Source organism: Eublepharis macularius, chromosome 10, assembly GCF_028583425.1.
Source record: "Eublepharis macularius isolate TG4126 chromosome 10, MPM_Emac_v1.0, whole genome shotgun sequence".
In the NCBI taxonomy this organism is placed as follows: domain Eukaryota; kingdom Metazoa; phylum Chordata; class Lepidosauria; order Squamata; family Eublepharidae; genus Eublepharis; species Eublepharis macularius.
The window spans coordinates 72,972,918-72,991,931 of NC_072799.1; positions in this window are offsets into that span (position 1 = coordinate 72,972,918).

Genomic DNA, 19,014 nt, shown 5'->3' on the forward strand with positions numbered 1-19,014 from the left:
GCGGGAGACTCCCTGCCCCCAATGAGGAAAAGGGATCCCTAGGAAGATACATTCACTCTGATTTTCTTTCTGTCTGTCTCCAAGGGAAAGAGAGAGAGATTGTTTGGTCAGGTCTTCTCCATTCATCTGAGGAAATTGAGTGAATATAGCTTCACTCTCTCTTTGGCAAAAAGATTGTCTGCATTAACATATATGTGTGCAAGAGTATGAGAGAGAAAATCAGCCTATTCTCAATCTCCATAGCAATACAGAGTAGACATATTCCCTCACCTTGAATTAAAGCTTTGAGCTCCGGCATAGAGAAAAAAGAATAAGAATCATGTGGACATGGGAGGGAGAGATAAACAACACTGATGTCAGGTGCCCCTCCTAGCTCTTCTTTAGTACAGGGAGCAGCACTAGAGTGGCAAACTCTAACCTTGTGTTCTATGTTTTTACCTCAAGGTACAGAAATACCCTACATGTCTTTCTCCCTGCAACTGAGGCTGGGACGTTTCCTTTCACTCCTGCATGAACTTGAGAAGGCAGATGATGTCCCAGCACTGGGGTGGGAGTTCAATAGGTCAATAGGTCAACCTGTGCAAGAATAGAAGGAGTGTAATAAGTGTTTTTTCTGTGTTCTTTGTTTCTTGTTAACAGTAAAATAAAAATTTAAAATGTTTTAAAATACAAAGATTAAATCCCCTCGCTCTTTTCCCTGCTATCGCAGTCGTAATCAGGGTTCCATGCACCTAACAGATTAAAGATGCTAGGAAGACCGAGAGCCAGTTTGATGTAGTGGTTAAGAGTGGCAGGACTCTAATCTGGAGAACTGAGTTTGATTCCCCACTCCTCCGCTTGAAGTCAACTGGGCGACCTTGGGTCAATTACAGCTCTCTCTGAGCTCTCTCAGCCCCACCCACTTCACAGAGTGATTGTTGTGGGGATAATAATAACATACTTTGTAAACCTCTCTGAGTGAGCATTAAGTTGTCCTGAAGGGCAGTATATAAATCAAATGTTATTATTATCATCATAACATTAAAGATGCTAGGAAGACCTAGCCAAGGGGCTCCCAGCAATCTGTAAAAGCATCCATGAACTGAAGCAACCAAAAAGTGCTTTTTTATTTCCTGAGCTTTGTTTCAATCATATTGTTTCACAGATGTTTTCACAGTTTCCATAAATTAACTTTATGATACCAAAGTGGTCATCCAGCACATCCAAACCATTGACTGGGACTGATTCCAAAAGCATGCAGAGACAGATAAATGCTGTAACTGTCCCTTCTGGGCAGTGTGATTGGCCAATTAAACACCGTAGTGTCTTTGCTGATGGACACATTTAGGATTTGTTTAGGATAGTAGAGGTGATAATCTTGGGTTGGGTGGAGCTGGGCTGTGCAGATGGTAAAGTTTAGGAGCATTCAGAATTTTGGAAGACACTGGCCACCAACGATTTCCCAAATGAAAAATGTTCCTATTAAAGAAGAATCTGATTCTGTCAATGGAAATGTCACAAATTTCTGTTTTTGTTTCTTTTTCGTTATAGATGAGGCAAAATGTCTTCTGTCTATTGGTTCCATTACACCTACAGCCGTGTGAATGTGGAGCATAACATTGTGATCATGACATTGTTTGCAACTTGACCTGTGTACTGCCATGAGCGACAATCAGTGCAATCCCAAACAGATTACTCCAGCATAAGGCTGGAGTGACTCTTCTTAATATTGCACTCAAACTGTCTTTTTATCAAGCATTTCTTGCTGAACAATTGCTGGACAAACACAATCGAGTTTGTATGCCTACAGACTAATGCCAACCTGCTTCCTTTAATAGAATAAATGAGTGGAAAAGCTACTCTGGGTGCGCTGAAGATCCTGTCCCTATCAAAACTATTGGAATGAACTGCTTGTAGATTAATTTTGTCAGGAAAGCAGCCGTATCCCAATTTTAAAAAAAATCATAACTATCTTAAGTAGCATACATAGTCAGGCATTACAAGAAGATACCTGCAAAGTCCCGCAGCTCCTTGGAAAATTCTTGAGTGACCATTTTAGTGGGAGAACAGAGAGCAGTGAAGTTTTAATTGAGTAAGGTTATTATATGTACCTGTCTGATGCATCTGCACCAGGTTTATTTTTGCTGATGCCTTGGCCGTTACGCTGTCTAGTAGTCATTTTCTTGTCTTGATGGTTGTTAGAATGAAAATTAGCATCCTCCCTACAGCTGTGCTCTAGGCTATGAATATTATTTATATATATATATATGAATGTGTGTGTATGTATCAGACAGATGCCGGTACCGGTAGAGATGACTGGAGATAATAATGGACCAGAGTACTGGAAGGTGATAAAATAGATTGCTTGACCCAGGTAGAAAGTCATCATGGTATCATTTGTAATAATCAGCATGATTTCTCCTGCTTAACTGTATGCAGAAAATACCTTTGAGATCTCTCCTACTGTGCACCGCAAAAGCCAAGGAAGATAGATTTACAATGCTCCAAAAACTGATGAGCAAGAATCTACATCTGAGCTGTGTCCTGCTGGGTTAATCTTAAGAAGACAAGAACCAGGTGGATATCTGCTCTGTTGGAAAATCTCCGTCCTGTAGATTGCCTAAAGAATGTATGGATGAGTTAGTAAGTGCTAAAAACACCATTATCACCCATACTTATAGCAGCATTTTTAATGTTAAAAAGGGAAGAAGTCCAGTGAAAAGCAGAGCAGGCTTGTTAATTTCCTGTTTTTCTCTGATGGCCAATTATTTTAATGAGGTAAAAATAATTTAATAGTTAACACTGTGTAAGCTCCACAGCTTTAAAAAAGTTTTTTAAAAATGTGTTCTTTAGAAAATTCAGAACATTGGCCAGTTGTAGTTTGCTTGTTTTCAGGATTCCTTCTAGAATGATGAAGGTGGCATTTAGTTTGCAGTTTACCTCCAGGCATTTACCATGAAAAAGGGCAAGTTCTGCATTATTTATCTATTGTTCTTGGATTAACTCCTGAATAGAGTCCAGTGAATTGTCTGGCTAACTGCACTCCATACAGTGATGAGCTGCTCCACATGCCTGAGGTAATTTCTATTTCATGTGGTTTTGAAATAATTTCTATAATTTAGACAGCCTGGCATCCTAAACAGAGTTATGTCCTTCTAACCCCATTGACTTTCAAAGACAACTCTGTTTAGGATGGCACTGCTAGTGCTGCAATCAGTTTCTAGAACATGCACAGTTCAGTACAGAGGGGAAAAAATGCAATCCCTGTGAAACTCCCTCCCCTGGAGCGCAATGGCCAGCTTGGAATGGAATACAGTTAACAGTTCTTGTTTATGACAACCTTTCTTTTTGCAAACGGAGACCGTACTAATACTTTATTATGAGAAGCTATTTACAGTGTTTCAAGTGATTTCTGTGGATAGAGTTCTACAGTTACCACTAATTTTTTTGCCTAAAGCAAACTAGAAGCACATTTGGGAATAGTTGTTTGATAATACTTGCAAAATACTTCCAGTGAATTTGAGGATTCCTCCTCAGGCAGAATTTGGGAGGGATTTCAAGACAAGAGAAACAGTTTAGACAAATTCTTGGGAGTGTTTTTCATATTCCTGTATTTAGATTGTCTCTAACACAACTAATTTATTATGCTTTCACATTGGAAAGTAAAATCAGATAGCTAGTTTTCCCTACTGAGATGTGTTGTGACCTTGAGGTAAAATTTCAATTGAATTTGATTGTGTAAAGAATACAAGACTCCATGGTTACCTAGCTATTGACAAAATACTGAGTTCAACTGGGGTTCTGAAATATCACTTTAGATGGAATCTGTCCATCCCAGAACTGCATAACTTGCAACTAACCAAACACAAGACAGATTAAGAATGTTGTGACAGACCCCTCCCCACACTCTCCCCACTATGAGGCAGATTTCCCCACCAAAATTCAGCTTCCTTGCTTTGACTGAACAGCCCCAAGGAGCATGTTAATATTTATGGTTTTGACAGTCTGTTTGACATGCAGATATAATTTTGACTTTTAACCCAGCCTAGGAACTTGATGGGGAAAAGCAAGAACCCTCTTCCTTTTGTGCTTGGAAATGACACTAGAGACTGAATAACATTCAAAAAGAATGTTCGTCAGATACATCTGATGAAGAGAACTGTGGTTCTCGAAAGCTTATGCTACAGTAAAGTTGGTTAGTCTTAAAGGTGCTACTGGACTCTTCTATTTGGCTACTACAGACTAACATGGCTAACTCCTCTGGATCTATTCAAAAAGAAATAACTTTATTTAATAAGCAGGGACTGAGTAAGTGTAGTCAGGGAATGGAAATGCAGTGGTAAAATTTTGTTCGTATTACGGAATATACTTTGTATAATAGGCAAAACAAGTATCCTTGAAGCTTATTTTCATATATTCTTGGTTCTTAACAGTGAGATGTGTTTTACTTTATAATTTAGTTACAGCAACAATGTTTCTTCAGGATGTTTCCTATAACAGGTCAGGTTTTCTTGAATTACTTTCTTTATGCACCTAACTTGCTTTAAGGTAAACTACCTAAAACTGCCTTTGATCTATTGGACAATTTAGGTCTGATTGATTTGTAGAGACAGAAAAATGGTAACACAAGAGAGTATACTTTTTTTTTTCAGAAAGACATAGATCTTTCTCAAGAATAGATATGATTTTGACATCAAGGACATTGCCACCGAGGTGGTTAAAATAGAGGTCCCACCCAAGACATTTTCAGATCACAATCCAGTATCCATGACTTATAGGGGGAAAGGGGGTGCCTTTAGGTGGATACTAAATGAATGAAGCTCTGTTACAAAATGAAGGGACTATCAAAGACTTTAAAAATAAAGTAAAATAATATTTTGAATTAAACTTAAACAAAGGTACAGATATGAGAATGGTCTGGGATGCAAGTAAAGCATATATTAGAGGTTACCTAATTCAATATAATGCTCAACTGAGAACAAAGAACCAAGAGAAAAAGCAACATATTTTGGAGGAGAAAAAAGAGCAAAGAGGAAGAACTCAAGAGAGCTCCTGGAAATACTAATAGATTGCAACATATCAAGGTCTTACAACAACTACTATCGATGTTAATATCAAGAGAAATGGAAATTAAATTGAATTATGCTAAACAAAGAACATTTGAATATGCAAAAAAGCCAGGAAAATGGTTGGCTTATAAATTGAGAAAGGAGAGAGAAAAGAGAATGATATTGAAAATACAAGAGGTGGATAAGGCACTAACAGACACTGCAGATATACAAAAAGCATTCTGTCAGTACTACACAAATCCGTATAAGAGTTGTGATGTGTCAGTGGAAAAAACAGATGAATATCTTAATAAACAGAAGTTACCTAAGATCACGGAACAACAAAGACAAATTATGAATGGACTTATAACAGTAAGAGAAGTGGGAGAAGCCATAAAAAAGAGTAAGTTGGGAAAAGCTCCTGGACCAGATGGCCTCCCAAGTAACTACTATAAGTGTTTTGAGGATGAACTTCTTCAGCCTTTACAAAAGACGATTAATTCTATTTTAGAGGGAGGGAAAATGCCGGACTCATGGAAGGAGGCCCACATAACACTTATTCCAAAAGAGGGACAAGATCACATATTGACAAGTAACTGTAGGCCAATATCACTATTAAATAATGACTCTCAGCTGTTTGCATCGATCTTGGCAGGAAGACTTAAAAGTATCCTATGGGACATTATTAATGAAGACCAAAGTGGATTCCTACCTAGGAGGCATCTAAAGGACAATGTAAGAACATTAGAAAAACATCATGAAAGACAAGTTGCTTTGATTTTCCTAGATGCCGAGAAGGCCTTTGACAATATAAACTGGAAATTTTTGTTTAAGATATTGGAAGATGTGGACTTTGGGGACAATTTTATTAAATGGACTAAGTCGATTTATACAACCCAGACTGCAGGGATAGTTGTGAATGGAGAGTTAACCAAACCATGTGGAATACAAAGAGGCACAAGACAAGGCTGCCCGTCACCTTTGTTATTTATACTGATGCTTGAAGTTTTGAATAGGGATGTAAGACAAGATTCGAGTAGAGATGGGCACTAACCGCATTATGAACTTCAAAAACCCACGAAATAGACTATCGCGAACCGGCGGTTCATGATTGTCCATGGCCAATGAATCAGTGTTCGGGAGAGGCCTGGTTCAATGTGTTTGGCCATGTTTCGGGAAGCCAGACACTCAGGCGCCAGCAATCAATTCCCCTGGAAACGGAGCCAGGGGAATGCCTGAACTCTGTCTGCACTCCTTCTGTCACCCTGGAAACCCAAATGGAAGCCCAGCTTACCTTGATCGGCAGGTCTTCCTTCCAACCACGGAGCTGCAAAGCGGTTACAAGTTGGGAGAAGACACCCAGGGAAGGGAGGGGGAAGGGGGTGTTCTGTAGCCATGGGCACTCCAATCTCATCTCTGCAAACCGTGATAGGTAGCTCTGATGGCCAAACACAGACCTCCTGCGTTGCTCAATGGGACCTGTGCTTATAAATAGCTGTGGGCTCCCAGGCTGGGTTTCACTTTCAGTGAGCAGTGGAGTGGGACAGAGCTCTCTTGCTTGCCACTTGCTAGGCTTTGGGGAGAGAGACTGAGAGTATAATTCAGCTTGGATTTTTGTGGGAGTTTCCTGGGGGCCTTGGATTGGAGAGGGTATAACTCCAAGATCCCTTTTGCAATCTTGTCCAAACTTGGGTGACGGCTGTAGGAGAGCTTGCAAAACACTCCCCAGGAATATGGGCTCTCTAAGTGCCACAGGGGCCATTCCGCGCCCCATGAACCGTGAACCATGAACCGGTTTGGCAACGGAAAATGTTCGTTGAGGTTCTCAACTTCGGGATTGTCGTTGGCTCCGAACCACGAACCGCAGAGTTGTTAAGTTTTTTTGGTTCGTGCCCATGTCTAGATTCAAGGTGTTAAGGTGAAACAGGAAAACTGCAAACTGAGAGTCAAAACACACGAGAAGAAATACCTAGGTTCAGCATGTGTTCTCTTACCTCAAGGTTTGCCGGGATCTGTAGGCGTCCTGGAAGCTTAAAGTTTAGTATTTACAGAGCAGCAGGAAGGGAAATACAGGCGCCTGCATTTCTCTTCCCCTTCCTGCTGCTCTGTAAATGCTAAACTTTAAGCTGCCAAGACACCTACACTTCCCAACAAACCTTGAGGTAAGAGAACAAGTTTAGCATTTACAGAGCAGCAGGAAGGGGAAGGGAAATACAGGTGCCTGTATTTCCCTTCCTGCTGCTCTGTAAATGCTAAACTTTAAGCTTCCAGGACGCCTACAGATCCCGGCAAACCTTGAGATAAGAGAACACATGCTGAACCTAGGTATTTCTTCTCGTGTATTTTGGCTCTGAGAGCCTTTGCAAATGACTTGGTGTTGATTTTGGAGGACCCTTTGAACGGAATTGAAACTCTAATGACAACGTTGAAAGAATTTGGTGTAGTGGCTGGTTTTAAGGTTAATAAGCAGAAAACCAAAGTCTTAACTAAAAAGATGTAAATACAAGATCAAATGAGACTTGAGAGCAAAACAGGGTTTAAAGTTGAGAAAAAGGTAAAATACTTGGGTATTACTTTGTCAAATATGAACTGTATGTTATTCCAAAATAATTATAATAAGACTTGGAAAGAAATTAAAAGGGATATGCTAAGATGGGATAAAATTCAATTATCGCTATTGGGAAGAATAGCTACAATTAAAATGAATGTCTTACCTAGAATATTATTCCTATTTCAGACAACTCCTGTATTGACAACAGAGGTACCATTTAAGCAGTGGCAGAAGGATTTATCAAGATTTATATGGCAAGGCAAAAAGCCAAGGGTTAAATTTAAGGTTCTACAGGATGCAAAAGAAAGAGGAGGGTTGGGCCTCCCAGATTTGAGATTATATTTTGCAGCTGAGTGTTTGGTTTGGATGAAGGAATGAATGCTGTTAAAAAATAGATGATTACTGGACCTGGAAGGGCATGATCTAAAATTTGGATAGCATGGGTATCTATGGTATGACAAAGTTAAAACCAACGCAGAGTTTAATAATCATTATATAAGGCGTGCAATCCTGAGAGTATGGAATAAATACAAACTTAGGTTTTGTTCAAAAATACCTCTCTGGCTGTCAATTTATTGTGTTTTAATGATGATGTGAGCCTCCCGGAGCCCATTCAAGGGGATGGTGGGTTATAAGTCTAAATAAATAAATAAATAAACAAACAAATAAGTAACTAGTCATAATCAGTGAGTTGCCATTGCAGAGCATCGATTTTGGGCGGCTTCTACTTCCCTCTCACCTCTTTATGCTCTTAGATCCAGCTTATGCCCAAACTGTTTTGCTTTTAATCTGGCATGTTTTAAATTCTCCCGTTTTCTAGTTGACGTTGCCACCTCCCTACTCCTCCTTTCTGCACCCTCCTCCTCCCTTAACTTCCTCCTCCTCCTCTCCATGCAGCGTCTTTGGTTGGGATAAGGAGGAGGTTGGAAGAAAGATTGTGGCAAGTCCAGAGACATGGCTGATATATGAACCTGAAAAGGATGGGGTGGGGGATTACTCATTCTCCAGTTTGGTTCAGAAATACAGAGCAAATTGTGTAAAATTTAGCCATTGTTTCCAATGGGAAATGCAATTCGAGCTTTCCTGGGATATGGCGGGGCATTTTAGAAGTGAATGTTATCAAATTTGCTGGGGAGCTACTCCTAGCTGTTCTCTAAAGACCCCTCCCCTTCATGAAGATTGGACTCTGGGGAGCATTTTATGGGCCCCCAAATAAGGTGCCCCAGCCATCTCCAATCTCCATTATTCCCTATGGGGAAAACTAGGGGAGCTATTTAAGGGGCTGGGGTGGCATTTTGCAAGCAAAATCCACAGGATTTGCATGGGACCTGCTCCTAACTGTCCTCTAAAGACCCCCAAGTTTCAAAGAGATTGGACCCTGGGAAAGGTATGATCTATGGGTTTCTGCAGATGCTGTCAGCTTTCCTCCATGATAGGAAAAAATGGGGTGGCAGGGGGCACTGTCTTTTGGGGGGGCATAAAATGTCTCTCCAAGGTCCAAAATCCACCAAATTAGCAGGGTACCTACTCCTAACAGTCCTCTAAAGATCCCCCAAGTTTCAGGGAGATTGGACCCTGGGGAAGGCATAATCTATGGGTTTGTGCAGTTGCAGTCAGTTTTCCTCTACAATAGGAAAAATGGGGTGGCTGGGGGCACCATCTTTGGGGGGCTATGAAATGACTCCCCAAGGTTTAATCTCCCTGAAACTTGGAGGGGGGTCTTTAGAGGACTGTTAGCAGTAGGTCCCCTGCAAATTCTCATAGATGCCCCCTTCCTGGTGAGCTGAGCTGCAAGATTTCAGCAGTGGTGTGGAATTCCTGTTTTTACCCCCCTCCCAGCAAGTCCCCCCCCTGATATATCCAATTGAGTAAACACATCTCCCTCTCAGAAAGCTACAGAAGAAGGTTTGAGCATATGTGAAGAGATGGTGCATCATGAGATACCATCTCTCATCTGGGAGGTATGAAGAAGAAACATGAGGCAGTCTGAGCACAGGATCAAGTGCAGATCAAGTGCAGTGTGACCACATGTGTGAGTGAACAGGAAAGCAATGGGGAAACGTGTAAGTGCATTCACATATCATATGCATGTAATTTGCCTCATGTGGTTTGGCTCTTAGACTAAGAATTCTTAGAATTCTTCCTCAGGATAGTAATACTACAGTTAAGGCAAAGGAGTTTTTTTCTTTCACTCTAAAGGTAAACCTGTTTGACTTTTCTTGTCAGACTCAGTGACTCTAAAATCCTGTCAGAAACCAACTGAGTGCCTTCAAACTGGTTCTAACTGACCAATCAGAGAAGAGGGAGCAGCCTGTCACTCATGCTCTCCATTCTATGGAATAGTTAATCCTTTCCCTCCCAGCTCTCTGATTTTGATACACTTTGGAAAACTGTTGTCAAGTGTAGTTCATCACAAATGTCTTGACAGATTCTTTTCCACTTCAGCTTTGTAGTTCTAGGTAGACAGCAAAATACAGTATGTTGGTCAAATCCCCACTGATGCATGACCGTAGTATGTTTGCCCTGGTGGCTGTATGGCACTCTTCACACAATATGTCAAAAATAGGGAAACTGAAAATGTAAATCACTTATGGTTCTAGAAATCACACACAAAAAAGGCATTTTTAATTGGTATAACAACAGTTCTAACCTGAGGTTTAAGCATTTTGCCCCCATAGCCCCAAAATGAAGACAAAAGGCATGAGTTAGACTAGAGTTTCTTAATTACAACATGAACTGCACAAATCATTAAACTCAACCCCCGCCCCCCTTGTGTGGGTTCTTGAAGAAGCTGCCTCATTGAGTTTGCCAGCATTTGGGCAACCAACCGTGGCTCCCAGTTCAACATCGCTGTAGGCCATGCTTTGTTTTTTCTTGCCTGAACCTAACTTATGTAGAGGGTTGTAACGCATCAGCCCCACCCTGTCACATTGTACAGAGCAAAGGTTCAAGTGCTAATATATATCACCGAGAGATTAACCAACCTACCTCTTTAGGACTAGACACCCATCAACAGGTGGCTTGGGTGCCTCCCCCCCTCCATTCTTGGATGTCCCAAAGCACTTTCCAATCTATTTAAATAATAAGGACGTAAGCCACATATCCTGACAGCACCAGTTAGGACCTCACCAAACCCTCAAGAGCAGGCCTAATTGTATAACCCAACCCTACAACCAATGTGAACCAGGCAAAATGTCCATTAACCTTGTCAATCAGATAAGGACCAAAAAATTTCCTGGTCAGCCCTGAGGCAATTGATTAACAATGCAATCTTATGAAGAGTTAATCCAGTCTAAGACCAGACTGGAGTAACTCTCCATAGGATTGCACTGTAAAAGTCAGAGAGTTCCACAGATGAGGAAGAAATAGCTTTGAATAGCCTCCTATTCTCAGCCATCTTGTTGGTTGGTCTGAATGAGGCAGCCCCTTTTTTTTCACTGCTCCAATATTTGGTGTCTCCAGAGGACGGAAAATCATCCTTGCCACTATTTGGGCAAAAACTGCTTGATCCAGTAATATTTCTTCTTCAATGAATTATTAGTTTCCAACTTGTATTGAGGTGGGCATGTGGATAGGCAGCAGAATTACTGGCCATTTCCGGAAAAGATGGCTTAGATTAAAACAAATTGGGTAAATGGATTTTCCTCCCTCATACATTTAGTTGTGCGTGTGGTTGTTAGACCAGGAGCAGGTGAAAATCCTCATTCTGCTGTGAAATTCATGGGGTGATCATGAGCAGCTACTTTACTTCAGCCTAACCTTCCTCACAGGGCTGCTGTGTGGATAAAATGGGAGAGCCATATTTAAGTGCCTTGAGCTCCATGGAGGAAGGATTTTAAAAAAAAGTGGCACAGGGTCACACTTTAGAAACTCTTTTTAGAAAACTGCATAGACACATACATTCATGATTCAAAATATATATTTTTCATGATTTCTCTTTTCTATAAAGTGACACCCCCCTCACACACACACACCCAAGAATTGTGGAATAAAACTAACTACTGATTCTTGATATCTAAGTTTTGTTCAAATAAATCTATGCTGTGAAAATAGTGGAGAATTGAAGATGGTTGCGTTTAATTCTGTTTGTTTGATTTTAACAAGATCCTTTTTTGCTGGTGCTCCAAGCTTCACAGAGCCGTATCCCCTAATTTGGGTTCACTTTCACGTTTATTTAGATGAAAAATTTCTACATCATGAAAATATCCCTCAAATATAAGTGCAGCTAAATCAAACTAAGACTTTCAGATGACACTTTTAAAACATTCTGTAAGTATCATTGTAATGTCTTGTACAACTTGTTAGGTACTGAAATTTATTGAGTTTAAACGGAGAGGTTATTTTCTCCATATATATTTCTTCAGCAGCTGCCGCAAACTATTCAAGAATGCAGAACAAGCTACGTAGACTCAGAGCTTACTTAAACATTGTGCATAACTTACCAGCTCGTTTTATAAAATAGGATGTACTTGATCCACACCAAGCTGTCTGAATCTAAATGTAACAATTCTCTATAAATTTGTGCTCTTTTAGCAAGATGCCATTGTTCTGCTGTTCATTTTCTAAATTCTTTAACCCCCTGGTGGCTGATGGGATAGAACACTATCTGGAATATGAGTCAATGTCAGTCTCTTAAAGCAGCCTTTCAGAGGCCCGTCACCAGCAGTGTCAGCTGTCCACATGTCCATCTCAGTACAAGTTATGGGCTGTCAACCCTCATTCAGGTGGCTACATGCACACAGTCAAATACCTGCTGCTGAAGTTATACTTTCAAATTGTCATTTGACTTACTCTTAAATCTGTTGCAATATTGTAAATAGAACATAGTAAACTGCCCTCAAACTGGATTAAGCACTACCTACAGGAATATAGTCATTTTCAGGGTCATAATGGCAAAGTCCTCAGCATTTCCATTTCCTTGTCCTGGGCTCAAACTCCCACAGTGTTACCAGAACTGTTCTATTTGAATGGGGAATTAGCTAGCAGTCTGGAACTAAATTTAGTGCAGATCTTTTAACCGATATATACCGGGGTCCCTCTCCAGACGCTCATGCAATAAAGAGGCAGACTAAATAAAGATACAACGTGTTTTTACTAAATAATGTGGCGTATGCCTAAGATAGCACACACATACAAGGTTACACACAAGAGCTAGGAAAAGCAGAGTAAGAAAATAGAGATGGTTGCATTAGCGGGGTAGCCCACTTGAGAGCGATAAAGTTGGGTATACTCATAATCCTGACATGGTGCAAAGATGTAGCAACGAAATGAGATGGTCTAATGCCTGCACTAGATCCAATATAGAGTGACAGCAGGGAGTCTGGATAGGAATGGCACGCACCCCATGTGGCCTGGGACACCAGCTTAAATATCCCAAAATGTACCCTGGGGCTGGTGCAGTTCCTAGTGGTTCTCACGGGCGAAACAAAGGTTTTAATGGCTCTACAACTACCCTAGATGGGCCACTTTAGGAATCTGATTATATTATTGTGACACTTTGGGAAGAGGGGACAAAGGAGGGAGGGGGAGATCCGGGCGTGTTGAATGGATGTTCCAGTGGACAGGGCTGGTCCTGTTGTCATCATCTCTGGAATGCGGAGGCTGCTTTGAGATGCATTCTCTAAGTGCTTGGGATGGTCAGCACTTAGCTTCTTCTTCAGGGTGGCTGTTAAGATATGCTGAGCAAGGCGAGGCTCACTGCTGCAGACATGGTCTGCTCGCTTCTCCGAAATGGCTTCTCTCAGCATGCGGTTCAGACTGGTCTACTGGCTGCCCGGGAACATGGTTGCTGGCTGGGCATGACTGGGGCTTGCTAGCAGGTTGCCCGGTGGTGAGGGCAAGCTGGGTGACCGGCCCGCAGGAGGCTCCAGACGGGAACTGGCCAGGGGGTGCCTGGTCAGGCTCGCTGGAGGTCTCCCTGGCTGGCACCTGGCTGCTAACAGTGCGGCTTGGGCCCAGGTGAGGCAGGCTTCCATGGAGGCAGGAAACAGTGTGTACACCACAGTCCATAGCAGCCCGGTGTGGGCAATCCGTAGCAAAGAGCGTAGGCAGGAAACAGACATGTGTAGTGGAGTCCAGACATGCAGGAAAGTCAGGATACTGGCATGGGCAGTGCTGCCCAGAGAGAGAGTATTTAGTGTAGCTTTGGTCCATAGCTGAGGCAGGAATAGGCATAGTACATAGCAGGAATAGGATACAGGCACAGTCCGTGGCAGACAGTAAACAGGCAGGAAATAGACACGTGTGTTAAAGTGCACACATGCAAGGCAGTCTTTGGTGTAGCAGTGAAATGGCAACGCAGGAAACCCAAACACAGTCCATGGCAGGCCTTAGTGCAGGAGGGGGGGGGGCTACTTGGCAACAACAGAAGCCCTGTATTCAGAACTGTGCATATTCTTTTTTTTAATACAATACATTAACAGGAAGATGTAAATAATTTTACAAAAATAATAAAATAAATAACTAACAAAGGGCCCACATTTACACTTATAGTGCATCAAAAAGATGCAAGAAGTTGGTATTCCTGGAGCTTGTGTAATGTCATTACCCAGGTGCCGCCATTTGCCTCCCCACCCGGAGGAAGAGAGCCAATGCTTTCCCGGGCATACAGGGAATTTCAGGGGGTGGGGCCTGGCCCTATAAAGGCCGGCTCCACCTTTGCTCTGTAGCAGTCACCGCTGAAAGTGCAGCCTGCCCACCTCACCCTTTGCAGTACAGGATTATCAGGTCACTGTTTTTTCAGGGCCAGGTGGGAATATTTTCCCTGATTGGCTCTACAGGAAAGAGTGTTTTCTGCCTACCTTGTACTGTCATTTAGTGAGTTTTATTTCATTTGTTTAGTGCAGTTGCTAGGTTCCTGGTAGGTTCGTTTGGGTAGGCAGAGTGGGCTGGTGAGCATCTGGTGGCACCTCCCCATTGGTGGGGAATGGGGGTCTGTCTCGGATTGGCTGGTGAGCTTTATGGCTGCCAGCTGAGAGGACAGACTGCCCGTGGGACCCCCTGTACAAGTCCTGCCCTCAGGGCTTCACAGTTTGGGGTGTATGGAGCTTTAAGGGGGGAACCACTTGCCTGGCCATCCAGGTTACAGCCATGTGCTTGGATGGTGCTCACCCAGACAGGTCAAGGAGGAGGTCCAGTAGACCCCTTGGCTTGACCTATACCGCTAGTTATACCCCTTGCCTTTCTTAAATTATTGTTGGTCAATAAATAGCCCTGTTTACACACAACCCTTGTGTCTGTCTCTTTATTCTGAATGGGGGGGGGCGCAATATTGCACACTGCTGCATCAGGTAATTGTGAGGGGCCAAGAACAATAATGTATTCTAGAAATGGAAGCCATGTACACATGAAGTTAGATTGAAATTGCGAATTGTCATAAAAAATTGAGTTGATCAGCCATCTTTTCCATAGCAAAATAATCCCTGATTTTTTTGTACCAAGTTGATAAAGGGGGAAGGGAGGCTTTGTTCCAAGAAGAAGCAATGTTTGATTTAGCAGCAGCGAGAAGGAAGAAGATTAAGTCCTTCCTTATGCATGGGATAATGGGGTCTTCCCAAAGGCTTAGCAGTACTACCTCAGGTTGCATAGGGACTTTATAGCCCATGATTGGAGAAGTATTTGTCCCCATTAGGGCCGATTCCAGACGGCCCCCCCGCCTCGCGAAACGTCGCGCGTCGTTGCGCGTCGTCGTGCAGAAAACGCGAAATATCGTGTTTTCTCACGCGAGTTTTGCGCGACATCGTGCAAAACTCGTGCGAGAAAACACGATATTTTGCGTTTTCTGCACGACGACGCGTGACGTTCCGCGAGGCGGGGGGCCGTCTGGAATCGGCCTAGGACTGAATTTTTGGGCAAGCTCACCAGCAATGAAAGTAGCTACCTTCTGAGCCACAATGTCTCCAACAAAGGCAGCTAAAGCTCCAGCTGATAAAATGAAGCTGAGACAGTGACAAGTACCATCTAGAAATAACCTTAAAAGAAAGGGTTCGGATATTAATAGCCGTGGCACTTAGTGTTTTGGCTTTCCAAATTATTTCCCATTGAGCATCTCAGTGAGCATCCAATATCTCAAGATTGCAAGACCTATTCCATAAGTTCTGATAATTAATAATAATAATGTTTATTGCTTTTCCGGCCGAAGCCATAAGCCATACAAACACCAACAAAATATGAACTGTTCACTTGAACATACCCAATTCACATAGACATAAACATAGACATAACTCGTCATTATTGAGCATCTCAGTGAGCATCCAATATCTCAAGATTGCAAGACCTATTCCATAAGTTCTGATAATTCAAGTGCATATTCTTTAACCAATGAAGTCCACGTAGGTAGCCTAGATTTGACAGTTGTGCAATTAAGTTAATTTCACAAAAACACCTGGCTCACTGAACTATAAAAGAGAAAACACTTTTAAAAGGTAGAAAAAAAGCAAATTAAATGCACAGTGATGGGGCAGAAGTTTGAAACTGGGGTACTTTGGAATAGGAATTCTCCTAAATTGGGGGGAAAAATGTCTGGCAAGTTATTCCCTTTACATTTATCTGGTTTACAATGGATTTTTGTTCCTTGCCCCCAGCTAGACTTCCCTGACAGTCGCCGACACAAAAAGCTTACCTTTGAGAAAGTCACTGAAGGTAGAGAGGCCTCATCAGGGACAGGTGAGATGTTGTCAATCCAAATTATAACTGCAAATGAAATTCCTGTACAAACTCCGGGTCTGAGTGCGTCAAAGGGAGTTTGCTTATGACTATTCGTTTTTTAAAATGGAGATGGATTCTAATTTCTAACATTTTAAATGTAAAAAGGCCAATTTTTACAATGGTGAAGAAACAAATATCCCTAACTAAAGTATTTGGACACTGATATTGTTTTTCAGACCTTTCTTTCAAGTTACAGCTCACATTTTTTTTCTAAATTATTTTAAACTGCTTCTCTTTATTTCTTTTTCCACTGACACACTGAAGTATCTTGATTTCTTCTTACTCTAGAACCACTTTATATCAATCTTTCATGACAAAGGGATAGCCTTCTTCTAGATTTTATTTGTTTTTTGTGATTCATGATGTATGTGAAAAAGAACTTTACTATTTGGCTTTATTTTTTTCTTATGTTCTACCTCCCATATTTTTTCATGGTATTAAATAGTTCTGAACTGGAATTAAATGAGGAATATTTTAACTTATATTGAAAACTTGGTGTAGTGGATAAGAGTGGAGGACTCTAATCTGGAGAACCAGGTTTGATTCCCCACTCCTCCGCTTGAAGCCAGCTGGGTGACCTTGGGTCAGTCACAGCTTCTAGGAGCTCTCTCAGCCCCACCCACCTCACAGGGTGATTATTGTTGTGGGGATAATAATGACATACATTGTAAACCGCTCTGAGTGGGTATTAAGTTGTCCTGAAGGGCAGTATATAAATTGAATGTTATTATTGTTATTATTTATGGGTGCAATCCATCTATGAATTTTCATCATGCTACATATATCAGTATTTATTTATTTTTTAATTAATTCAAAGCAAATCAGTTTCCAAGGTTATGGAAGAATCCTATGTTCTAGGTTGTGCTTAGATTTTATATGGTATGCTCAGAAATCTTGTGAGATATAGGAGTGGAATTAAAGTCAAATGAGATTCAAAATTGGGGGGGGAGGGGAGGATCAACTTTTTATATTTCTATTTCAATTTCAGGTTCATAAATTAATGCTTGACTAGTTTCTGTCTCTGAGTCTCTCTACATGAGACATCTGACACATGAAGAACACGTGTTGGGAGATGTAATGTTAGCCGGGAAGGGGCTCCACCTGAGAGATGGTAAGGAGCACACAAATGTCTCTAAAGAGGCATAGAAGGGCTTGTTTGCCAGTCTTAATTCTGCTGAACTGCATCTGTGGCTCTGTGTGCTCTTATTTCCTCCTGGGAGTAAAGCATGTACCTTCTTCATTATGCAAAAAATTACCTATGAATTTTCAGTTCAGTTCCTCCGTAAGTATGCTATTCCTATTCAAAAAATGTCACAGCTAAGAAACAGATGCTTTACTTTTTCTCTGCTTGCTGTCCTCCTAATTTGAAAGGATCCTAATATTTGTGTGGCTTTCTAGCTCACTTGACTATCCAGAGTGAGGTCAGGGAGAGATAAAGAGCAGCTTTTCTTTGCTACCCATTGCTATTTATACTCTTGGTAGTAACTATGAAGGAAAATACACGTGTGTTGAAACACAGGGTGATTCCGCACACGTTGGATAATGCACTTCCAATCCTCTTTATAGATCATTTGGAATGGATTTTTTCATGTGCGGAACAAAAAATCCACCTCAAACGGTTGATAAAGTGCATTGAAAGTGCATTATCCAACGTGTGCGGACTCAGCCACAGTCTAACATAACTGCTAGAGTATTCAAACATTGGTTCTGTGTGGCAAAGTGGTTAAGAGTGCCAGACTGGGATCTAGGAGATCCAGCTTCCAATACTCACTCCGTTATGGAAGCTTGCAGGATGCCCTTGTGTCAGTCGCTCTCTCAGCCTCACTTATCTAACAGGATTGTTATGAGGATAAAATGGAGGACAGTGATGTAAGCTGCCAGCCCATGAAACCCCAGTGTGGACTGGAGCCTTGGCAGGCACAACTTAACCCCCCAGCTCCATATCTTGCTCCATATCTGAACTCCCCTATCAGATTAGATAAGTCATGGATGCTGCATGCATCTTGCACCTTCTGTACAGGATATTGGTAGATGCAGGGCTCCTTAGGAGTTCATATTAGTGGTTGCAGCAATGTCCATGGAATTTCTTTCAGCAATATTCACCTTGCTACAGGATTTACTGCAGGGAATGAGGGACGTTTCCATTTGCTTTTTTCCTCCTGTTGGCCAGTTGCCCTGGGGGATATGTGCGTTTAGTGGTTCCTTGTCCTTCTCAGGATGTGCACTTCAAAAATGTTAGTTTTAATTTTGTTTCAGTATTTTAGAAAGGGCATGATTACCATTATTCTGAAATTTTAGGAGTATTGGCGCCATTTTGGGAATTCATTTCAGATAATATTTTCAACGTTTGTGAATATTAGTTTCCAATAGACTAGACCTCTAACGGACTAGACCTCCATTTCAAGGCTGGACTACCCCCATGGTTTTCAGCAGACCAAAGACTGGGGTCTGGTCTGTGGCAGGTTGATTACATATGAATTCAAAGTTTCCACTTTGAACAGGTTCTTTCTTCTTTAGTTTGCTTCTGGTGATAATAATGATTATATTTATATAAGCACTTTTAGGATATTCAAAGTGCTTCACAAACAACAACTCTGTAAAGGAAGTCAGTATTATTATCCCCATATTATGGTTGGATAGGAGGGCAGAAGGGGTTGAAACTGAGCTTGCCCAAGCCCAGGGCTTTTTTTCAGCCAGAACGCAGTGGAACGGAGTTCCGGAACCTCTTGA